The sequence below is a fragment of the Thermobia domestica genome, chromosome 4 (genome assembly GCF_964235325.1).
Source record: "Thermobia domestica chromosome 4, izTheDome1.hap1.1, whole genome shotgun sequence".
Classification (NCBI taxonomy): domain Eukaryota; kingdom Metazoa; phylum Arthropoda; class Insecta; order Zygentoma; family Lepismatidae; genus Thermobia; species Thermobia domestica.
This window is the reverse complement of record NC_137457.1, coordinates 224,390,910-224,402,279: the sequence shown is the minus strand read 5'-3', so window position 1 is coordinate 224,402,279 and position 11,370 is coordinate 224,390,910. Positions and strand designations below refer to the sequence as shown.

General features: G+C 36.2%; 1 long non-coding RNA gene across 7 annotated transcripts in view; it reads left to right on the top strand.

The window, feature by feature from the left end:
- The first annotated feature begins 564 nt into the window (after window positions 1–564).
- The window catches only part of LOC145683448 (uncharacterized), a 1,457,912-nt gene continuing 1,447,106 nt past the window's right edge, over window positions 565–11,370 (top strand). For all 7 annotated transcript variants that reach the window (XR_014131102.1, XR_014131104.1, XR_014131098.1 and 4 more), the window contains exon 1: window positions 565–1,573. This is a non-coding gene — a long non-coding RNA (uncharacterized LOC145683448). The remainder of the gene's footprint in view (window positions 1,574–11,370) is intronic.

Sequence of the window (11,370 nt, the reverse complement as noted above, 5' to 3'; positions counted from 1 at the left end):
ACATAAATGCGTATGCGCAAATGTTGATAAATTGGTGAGACATGTATCGTACGGCAATTACCCAATCTAATTTGTTTATAACATTTAAAAATTTAATATGTTTATAATATCAGTAGTAGAGACAAGTATAGAGAATTCACTTACTTATAAATTTAAACTGTGTAAAAATACGTGAATTTACTATACCATTTTTCCACACATTTACTTTCATACAGCATATTGTAAGTAAATATATATTTAGGCGTATTATCTAAACATAATAAAATATTAATAATGCAACATAGTACCGTCCAGAATATACATTTTAAAGAATCCCCTGGAGGCAAGTGTAATAATATATTGATAAAAAACAAATTTAACTTCGAAATCTTAATATAGTAATAGAATGTACTTTTCTTTGTGATTGTACATAAATTCCCATTTTGGGAATCTTCCCGGAATATTCCCGAAAAATATCTTTCCGGGAATTTACCCATCACTAGCGCTGACTACTATAGTCCAGTGGGGAGAGCTATTAATTGATTCCACTTTAAGCCTGCTTTATAGGCCTAACTGTATCTGGAATTTTGATAATAAAATTTATAAGTAATAACAGTTATAATTTTTATTTAAGTACAGTCATGTGGGCATGAACTTATTTATTGAAGACCACTATTCCAGAAAGCACAAATGTGGTTCATTTCAAATATCCCACAGACACAGTATCCTGAGGCCATCTTTTTGAAGTTGATACGATATTAAATGGGAAACTCAACTGGTTTTGTGGAGAGAAGATAATGTGTTATATCTAGAAAAAGTTCTTTCGCTAATCCCAACTAATTGATTAAACTTGCGGAAGTGCTCTCTTCCCTTGAGCGGAAATCGCTGGTCCTTCAATGTGTTTCCTGAATATAATGTTGGTGATGTTTCTTGTTGAATAGCATCACTGCGAGTCGCGCAGTCTCGCTCCCGAGGCATGAGGAGAAGTTGGGGTAGAGTTTCCCAAACTGGGAGACGAAACGTATGCCTGTTGTAGTTCGTACGGCGGACGTCTGTTGCGAGACGAATCGAGTAGTAACTTACAGCGCCAAATGTACCCGCGATTTACAGACGAAAAAAACAACCACAATAAACATTTAAATAAGTTTCTAATGCTTCTATCAATTATCTCGTTGTTCGTTGATGTTTCATTCTAACATTTCGTCATCGTATTCTATGTTAGGCTAATAATAATAATTATAATAATATAAGTGAAAATTTCTCCCCCTTTTAACTTCGTGGTATTATTATTTACTGTTCGTGTGTTGAAGTTACCACACCAAAAGTATATTACTTTGTGATCGAGTGTGCTATCATACAAAACAAACAAAGCGATATCTCAAGCCTAAATAACTTCGATGGTTATAAGTGAGTAAATCATTACGTTAAAAAGAATTAAGTGAAACTTTTGTTTCTTAAAATGTGAAGAAGTTTCGTGAGTTCAAGAGTGTTCTACTTAGTGAAGATTGTATTTTTTATTTATTTATTTAATTTAATTTTAGATTTCTCTAGGAATATGATCTTGGCAGAAAAATTGAACAACACCGATGTATTGGTAAGTATTATATAAATTTTTAAATACAGACGAGTAGACCTATTATTTATTTCAGAAGTAGTTGCACTTTTTACTGACAAACTTCGTAATTATGTTTGGTATAAAAGTTATGCAGGAAAGAAACTTAAAGTATATCCACATTCAAAGATTTTATTTCACGTGACAAAACCGATTCCTGAATAACATCATTATTGTGTACAGTCAGGCCCGTATTTAGATATTTTCCGCCCCTGGGCCCAAGAACATTTTGTGGTTTCCCTCGTGCTCAAGAAAATATTTCACCCCTTTTTTCTGGACCCAAGAAAATTTTGCGCCCTTCCTTCTCTTACTCGTTCGTATTCATTATAAGCCAAAATGCCGCGTCCGCTTAGATTGAGCCACCAACAGGCTCAATCGAGTACCAAGTTGATTTTTTCCACTTTTTCATAAGTCTTTTGAATGCTTTTTTTTTTTTTAATGATTGAGACAGACGCAGACACACACCCAGAAATTTTTTGTTGGAAGGGGTTCATGCCTTGATGGATCCAATACTACACGCCACTACATTTATGTAGTATTGAATGGGTATTATTCTGCATCCAAGATAAGTAATTGTGAAACATTTCTACCCATATTTTCAGAAAAAATTATATTTGTTAGCAACAACTTAGGTTGGCTTATGTTACTATCCGTGGACCTGTATTTACACACAGGCCACATGGCGCCAAATTTGTAACTCAAGTTTGAAGTATAGCATTGACAAAAAAAAAAAAAAAAAAAAAAAAAAGTCCACGAGATTGAAATTTAAGGGAGATTTATACTGAAAACAATATTGGTACCACAGCGCGATCGAGCTTTTATAAGAGAAAAAGTACAGATGAAATGTAAGATCAAATTTTCATCCTAACATTGTATCAATCATTCCCCTGTGAAAGAGATATAGTTTTATTGAGAAAGTGTATAAATGTATGTTAAGTTAGCTTTTTTTGGAAGGGGGGTCCGGACCCGGTGGACCCGCCCCTGGACACACGATATTCTTTATACGCTATTCACTCGTTCATATATATTTCACCTACGCCCACGGTATTAACCTTTTCGCTATTATTATTACAATATCACCTTTTTTTTTGTTTCATACCATTTCATTTTGCATCCATAACTATCATTAACTAGTTAACATTGCCATTGTTTTTTATTTTTTTAATGAAATCTATGGTTTGCTCTCTAGGCTGCAGGAGGCACATAATTATGGAAGGAGTGAAAATGTGGGAGAAAATTTAAAAAGCTTAAGAAAACCCACAGACATATTTGCTATCCACTTTAAACTTACATATTCCTAAGATCGAAACAAGAAACTCCTCTCACCAAAAGTGAGCGCTGTACTACTAAGGAACTTTCTTATTTTAATTTAATTATTTTGTCCTTTGAACCACGGTAATGCCCCATTATTAAAGGCTAACTAACTCCATGCCCTATGTAACTTGGAAGTTCAATGCCTCATTACAAAAGCTCTCCATTGACTTCTATCCTTAGCCAACTGGATCCAGTTTCTACTGTTTATTCCGTCTTAATATTGCGAGATCCATCTTAATATTGTCCTCCCATCTGCTCCTAAGTCTTCCTAATGAAATTTTTTCCGATTGGGCTTCCAGTTAAAACTTTGAAAGCGTTCCTACTTGCTTCCATTCTAGCTACATGACCTGCCCATCTGAACCTCCTACACTTGATGACCCTAACAATGTTTGGTAAACGGTATAAATTATGCAATTCCTCGCTATGAAGTTCCCGCCATTTCCCATTCCTCTTGGGTCCGAATATTCGTTTTAGAATCTTATTTCCTAATATTTTCAGTGTACGTTCTTCCCTCAAAGTAAGCGACCATGTTTCGTAACCATATAGGATACCAAAAATTAAATTAAATCTTTCAGTTTTACGTCCCACGATTATGCCGGTTAGGCTAAAGGAGACGGTGATGATGAGTGAAATGGTAGAATGAAGAAAATTGGAGGAAACGGGAGAACCGCGAGAAAACCCACGAGCACCGTGTTTGTCCATCACAAAGCCCATACGGTGAGCTGGGATCGAACCAGGAACCCCAAGCACCGGAGGTGAACGCTCTACCACTGAGCCACAGCGCCCCCCTATACAGGACAACAGGCGTGATCATCGTTTTATATATTTTACTACTCACAGCTTTGCTATTTTATTATAAACTGCAATTTTAAAGAACAATTTATTCTATAATTACCTTAATCCACAGTCTTAATAAAATTACACTTGTTTGACAGGGAAATGATTGATATAGCATGAAAATTTGATCTTACACTTCATCTGTACTCTTTCTCTTATAAAAACAATCGAGTTCTACCTTTTTTCCTGAAAATATAGGTGGAAGTATTTTGCACTTATCGTCTCTTTGGGCGCAGAATAATTCCCGTTCAATAGTACATAGACTAATGGCTTGTAATATTGAAGACCCCCTCCCCCAAAGCTTGGACCCTTTCCAACAAATTTCTCTGGGTGCGCACCAATTTATATAACTACTTAAAAAATGCATCAACACATTAATATGATTAGTAGCATTTACATATGATAAAGTGTGATGAATTGCTGGTTTAATCCTGGATCTAGCTAGGTTCTGTACGAAAGATTGAGTATGGAGAATTTTTCTTCAGAAATCATTAGTACGTGTCTTACTAATTATTTTTTAAGTTAATTGGGTGGACATCCGACATCTGGTACGTTTTTCGGATATGACGTCATCAAATATGGCGGCTACTTAATCACAAAAATGTTCATATCTAGGCTAATATTGGAATGATTAACATGTAATTTTGTGTTTTTTTGTTTGAGGATTGCTTAGCAGGGGTCCTAGTACGTATCATTTTACTAAGGTGAACACCCGATATTTCTGTGGGATGACGTCATCCAAGATGGCGGCTGCTTAATCACAAAAATGTTTATATTTCGACTAATATTGGACTGATTGACATGCAATTTCGTTCTTTTCTCAAGATTTGCTTAACAGGGGTCGTAGTAAGTATTTTTCTTACTAAAGTGAATATCCGATACATTTCTCCGGGATGACGTCGTCGAAAGTGGCGGATCCTTAATTACAAAAATATTCATACTTCTGGTAATATTTTACTAAAATTAATACAAAATTTCGTTATAATTTTTCATTCCTGTTAAACAAATGTTTTTGTAACTAGTTTCAATTTAGGTGAACATCCGACAAATTTTCCACATGTAACATCATCCAAGATGGCGTCTATTCAATCACAGCAATCTTCATATCGCTGGTAATATTTGACTATAGTGCGCCCAGTAAGAGAACGTCTCTGACAGCTCGCAGTGACATTGCCACTACTCGCGTGTCAAGGTTTTTTTCGGTGCAACTCTAGTGGCAATTTACTTAATGGTATAAGACAGAGTGGTCGTGGTTGGTAACATTGGTATCAAAGTAGGGACTGCAATGTCCTACCGCATGTGGTAAGAAACGACAGAGACCATCTCTTGTTGGCCGTGCTATAATCAACATGAAAGTTTCTTTGGTTGTTTTAAGGAAATCTTAGCAGGTAAGCAGTGATGAGCAAATGCAAGACCAAGACCCGGGTGTTCTTGGTCTTGGTCTTGCACATCCAGTCTTGGTCTTGGTCTTGCAATGGAACCCTTGGTCTTGCACACCCAGTCTTGGTCTTGGTCTTGGTCTTGGTCTTGCATGCAAGAGTCTTGCAAGTCTTGCATTTAAGATATCTTATGCTTTTCATCGGTAAATTTTACTCTGGATAAAAGGGATAATAAATTCTACAATGCGCCAATAGTAATGGAAATACAATGTATGTTTCTAAATGTAATGTAGTTTACCTTCGTGTAAGTATGAAGATAGTGTAAGCTACAACATAAGGAATTTTTTTTTTCAATGGTTGCCCCCGCTTCACTACTTATAAAATAAATTACAACGTTTCGTAATCTTTTTATATTTTTTAACAAATAAAATGCTCTACTGGTTCCCAAACTGGGAGCCCTACCCCCTGAGACGCATCAAAGAAAATCAAGACGGCACAGATTACTGAAATACCATGAATTGTAAAATTATTTTTACACTCTAAAGGCTTCAGATTTTTTTCAACCTCGATGAGCTAATCTTTATATTGAACAAAACTTCCAATTAAATATAAGATTTTGTTTACTGATTCCAATATGTATTCTATGGGGCAGAAATATGGACATTACATAAAAGGAATGAAAAAAATGCTGGTTTTTCGAAACGTAGGTATGAAGAAAAAAGAGAGAATTAACTGGGTTAAACGGAAAACGAAGAGAAGGTGTTAAAAATAATAGCAGTAGGTGAGAAAAAAAAAAAAAAGAATTTTAGATGTATTAAAACATGTATTGGGATATTGGCTGGAGAGCAGCTGTATTATGAGGGACGCGCTAGATGGTATGGTGGAAGGGAAGAGAGGGAGAGGCGAAGGAGACTGTTTTTGAAGAAAGGTATTAAGATAGACAATTGCTACGTCAAGGCAAAGAAAATAGCTGAGGACCACCGTATATCCAAACTTCTCAGTTGTAGCAAGTGACTTCTTCTATCTACTAAAATGTGATCGATTTGATTATGTGATTTTCCGTCTGGTGATGTCCAAGTGTATTTATGAACGTCGCGATGTGGGAATTTTGTACTCTTCACGATTAGGTTTTTGGATGTTGCAAAGTTCACGAGTCTAACACCGTTGTCATTACTTTCCTTATGCAGACTTTCGTTCCCTATAATCGGTTTGAAAATATCCTCTCGTCCTACCTTCGCATTGAAATTCCCTAATAGACTTTTCATATGGTATCGTGGGAGTTGGTCAAATATCCGTTCCACTTCTTCGTAAAAACTGTCTTTTATATCATCCTTATCTTCAGTTGGGGCATGTACATTTAGGACAATAATATCACACCACCGTCCCTTAAGAGTAATAAAAGAAAGTCTGTCAACCCGTTTAATTCCTGGTAATATACGTTTATGAACGAAAAACCCTCTTCCTAACTGGTGATTTTTATTTCCTTCCCCGTAAAAGAACGTAAAATTTCCGGAATTTACAGATCCATTTCCTTCCCACCTAACTTCCTGAACTCCTACTAGGTCCATCCTGTATTTCACTAACTCACTCGTTACGGATTTTAACGTGCCTGTCCTATAAAGACTTTTAATATTTCATGTTCCAAATCTCATGTCCATTTTCTTTTGCTGAGGTCGATTCAAGTTATTAGTCCTTATCCGAGGCTTTTGTGAATATTTCTGAACAAGTGCTTTATTTTACAGGATGAGGTTGTTAGCCTTACCGAACCCCCAAGCTGGAGGGCCACTCGTTGTCGGCTGTCCGCGACTGCTTATTCAGTATATTCGCAGCTAACCTCTATATCTAGAGGCCTTCTCCTCGATCCGCAACCTGAAGACGCGCCATGCCGTGGTGACAGGAACCCACGTTACACGATGTTATAAACAGTGTTGTAAACAGTATACTCATAAAAATACACTTTTGCAGCCTGAAAGGGAGAAGAAGACATTAACAAGCGAGACTATGGAAAGAACTACTTTATCAAATGGAAAGGAAAAGGTTTGAAAATCCTCAAAGAAACGAGCACGTCACCACATTCCTCAAAGACAGACTTCTAAGCGACAGCATTTGTGTGTTATTTGGAACCAAAAAATCACATAATCGTGTTTACGAGTGAGTGTCCAAGAGCTGAGGAGTTTTTAAAATCCACTTTGTACATTTAAATAATTCTCTACTCCTCGATGAAGAAGGGTTTACGAGAAAGCCACAAAAAGAGCGTTATTGAAAGACCTAGAAACGTCTATCACTATCATCAATAATGATCTCCTGTTCTAAATGGATCGGAAAACTTGTTACTCTGTAGATGTTATGAATTCCACCTGGAAAATGATGAAAACCGATAAGAAAATTTTTTGTTAAGTAGCTTTTTTTTACTTTACGTATATTCCGAGTGTTACGAAAAACTGAAGGGTCGATTATGTGTTTGATAGCAGCACAAACCATCACCAAAAGAACACGAGTGAATGCGAAAGCAAAATAGTGTTTGTGTTATACATAAAGCTTCCATCTCCGAAGACATTCCATTGGCCGTATAACTTAATAGTTTCTGAGGATCTTTAAGAAACAAACTGCTATTTTAGAGTTAATTGCAAAAATATTGATGCCGTTTTCGATTGAAGCGCCATGTGAACTACACTTTAGTGCCTTCGCTGGTGATGAGATAACATTCAACTGCACATCTGTGAAAAAGGGAATGCAAGTTAATCTTCCACAAATAAATTGTTTATTAGTAGAGGAAGTTGACTTTAGAATGATTATTCATTCTAAGCATGTGTCCCAGTATCGGTTCAGCAAAATTGTTCCCATTAGTGATGACATTGATATAATGGTATTAGCCGTTGGCCTACTCTACATCGAATTGGTTTGCAAGAAATGTGGTTACACAATGGAATGGTTGATTCCATACGACTTTTGAATGCTCATACCTTTTAAAGAAAAATGGGCGAAGACCTGTGCAAATTGATTCCAGCTATCCATGCTCTGTTAGGGTCTTATACTAGTAAGTTCGGTACAAGAAAGCTGCTATTCATTCTGCATCGAACATATATTTGGAAAATTTTGTAGTGATGTCTGACTGGGATGATGTAGAAAAAGGCCTTAAGGTTGCAGCAGAAGCATATTTAGTACAGGTACCGAGAAACAATCCCATTGCAATCTATAGATGAATTCAGGGTTTGTCAGTATCATCATGGAAAAAATTAGATATTGACGGCTTGCAACCTACAAGCAGGAGTATGAAGGGACACTTATTAAGGGGCTCTTTTATACATACTTTTAGCGACACTGTATTGATGACACAATTGTCCACTTAGACCCATGTGATTTTGGTTTTGAAGTGACAAAAGATTGTTTGATGTCAAAACAAAACTAACAGCAGTATCCTAATGAGTTTATTGGGGCATGTACTTTGTTTGACATATACAAAATCCCCATATAATAAGGAATAATACCCCATATAATAAGGAATAATAAGGAATAATGGTAAGAATAATAAGGAAACATATTGTTCCTTTTGCAAGTGTATTCAATTTGTAAAAATCCTTTTAAGATAAGATCTTAAAAAGCTGGTTGTGATACTCATTGTAGTATATTACATTCCGTTTTTCATATAGTGTAATTTAAAACTTCTGATGCACCTTTGTAAACAGATTAGTTTTTAGAGAAGGGTATTGATATTATGTTGGTAATAATATTTATAAAATCAGAATGAACGCAGCTGTTCATAAATTTATTATCTTAATAATTAGTTATTGTGTTTCAACATATTTCTAGGGATGCGCACGAGACAAGATTTGTGGCTGTCTCGTTTCGAAAAATATGCTGTAAAAATGATTTCTCGATTCGAAAAATGTATATTTCACTATTGGAAAAGCCGTGTCTCGACTCGAATTTTGTCAGGAAAATCCTGTCCCGACTCGTCTCGTGCGCATCCCTACATATTTCAGTTAAAAGGATTTGATAGACTGCATAGTTTACTGGATTAGAAAATTAGTTAGATTTTTAGTTCTCGATATTAATAAGAGGAACGGATATATGCGTTGCTGGCAATGTCTCTGTTGATATATATGGTTTAATATATTTCAAGTACCATTTAAATATTGTATATTTATCTAATCTGGAACTATGTTAGAATTAAACTGAATTACGATTTCAGAGGTATTCGCTTCACCAATAGTAATTACAAATACTAACGAAATTTCATGTTGATTAGTCAAATATTACCAGCGATATAAAGATTGCTGTGATTGAATAGACGCCATCTTGGATAATATCATATGTGGAGAATTTGTCGGATGACCACCTAAATTAGTTACAAGAACATTTGTTTAACAGGAATGAAAAATTATAACGAAATTCTGTATTAATTTCAGTAAAATATTACGAGAAGTATGAATGTTTTTGTAATTAAGCAGCCTCCATCTTGGACGACATATCCCAGAGAAATGTGTCGGATATTCACTTTAGTAAGAAAAATACTTACTAGGACCCCTGTTAAGCAAATCTTGAGAAAAGAACGAAATCGCATATCAATCAGTCCAATATTAGTCGAAATATGAACATTTTTGTGATTAAGCAGCCGGCATCTTGCATGACGTCATCCCAGAGAAATATCGAGTATTCACCTTAGTAAAAAAAAAAAAAGCGCGGAGCTCAGTGGTAGAGCGTTCACCTCCGGTGCTTGGGGTCCCTTGTTCGATCCCAGCTCGCGTCGTGTGGACTTTGTGGTGGACAAAGACCGTGCTCGTGGGTTTTCTCGGGGTTGTCCCGTTTCTTCCCACTTTCTTCATTACACCATTTCACTCACCTCTCATCATCACCTTCTCCTTTAGCCTAACCGGCATAACCATAAGACGTAAAACAAAGATTTCATTTCGTTTTCACCTTAGTAAAAAGATGCGTTTCAGGACTAAGCAATCCTGAAAGAAAAGAATGAAATTACGTGTTAATCACTCAAATCTTAGCCTAGATATGAATATTTTTGTGATTAAGTAGACGCCATATTTGATGATGTCATACCCGGAAAACTTACCAGATGTCGGATGTCTACCCAAGTAAAAAAAATATTAGTAAGACACGTACTAACGAAGTCTGAAGAAAAATTTTCCATACTCAAACTTTCCTATAGAACCATAGTCAGATCCTGGACTAGTTGTAGCTTGACTAAATTTAATCAGCACTGGAATATCAAGCCATATAATGATACTATAGCTTACTGTTACTTAACTTAAAAAACGGCATGTTTTTTTTAAAAATAGGATGTCAGGATTAGGGGAAAAGTAGGGCCTACCGTATTTCATCCCCCGCGTCTAATTTCGTCCCCCAGTTTATCTACGTTGATAAGTGCCGCAACCTGGTGGCACCTAACTGAAATTTCTGTAAAGGAGGAAATTGTGAGCTGGACATATCGGTGCGAGAGGTCGTTTTGTTTTGTAGTGATTATTCTGTTGTTTAATAATTATCAGAAGCAAGAAAGTTTTGTTTTCATGGTTGTGACAACAATCTTAACACCAAAGGCAAGTAAACGCACCACAATTTTCTGTCTACAAATACGTAGATTATAATGTCTATTTTAAGATTGGAAAGTTGTAATTGTTTGAAGCACGAGTGCTCTGCGCACTTGTCATATTGGAGAATACGTGAGTTCCTAATTTTGTCCCCTTAGGTATACCTAATTTTCATCCCCGGGACGAAATTTGGAACAAATGTTTCTCTCTCGTCTCGGTTTAGATGTTATACTTCTGAGGATTCGTTTCCCATCTAATCTCAGATGTCCTTGTCACCGGATCTCCTCACATGACAAACGTCAGAAGATGGATGAGAAGAAAAATATTTCTAATTGTGTATCTACTAAACCTTTAGAAAGGGGTACGAAAAGACTTCTGGAAAGTTCTGCAGAAAGTAGCCGTAAAATATCTACTGTAGGCTTGCTGAGTCAAGCACCTCTACGTTTTGCCTTGAGTCTCATCAGGGATCATTTAGACATAGGAAACGAGCAAATACTGTTTCTGTGAAGAACAAGAAACCGAGATGACTAAATGTTCGGTCACCAAGTGAGGAAGAAGAAGAAGAAAACGAAGATATCCCATATATATCGACTGACAATGAAGACAGTGAGAACGAGGATGTTGACTGTAACATTTTTGGGAAGTCCTTCTCCGCAGACGAGAAAGGGGAAAATGGATACGGTGTACATGGTGCTTTCAATGGTGT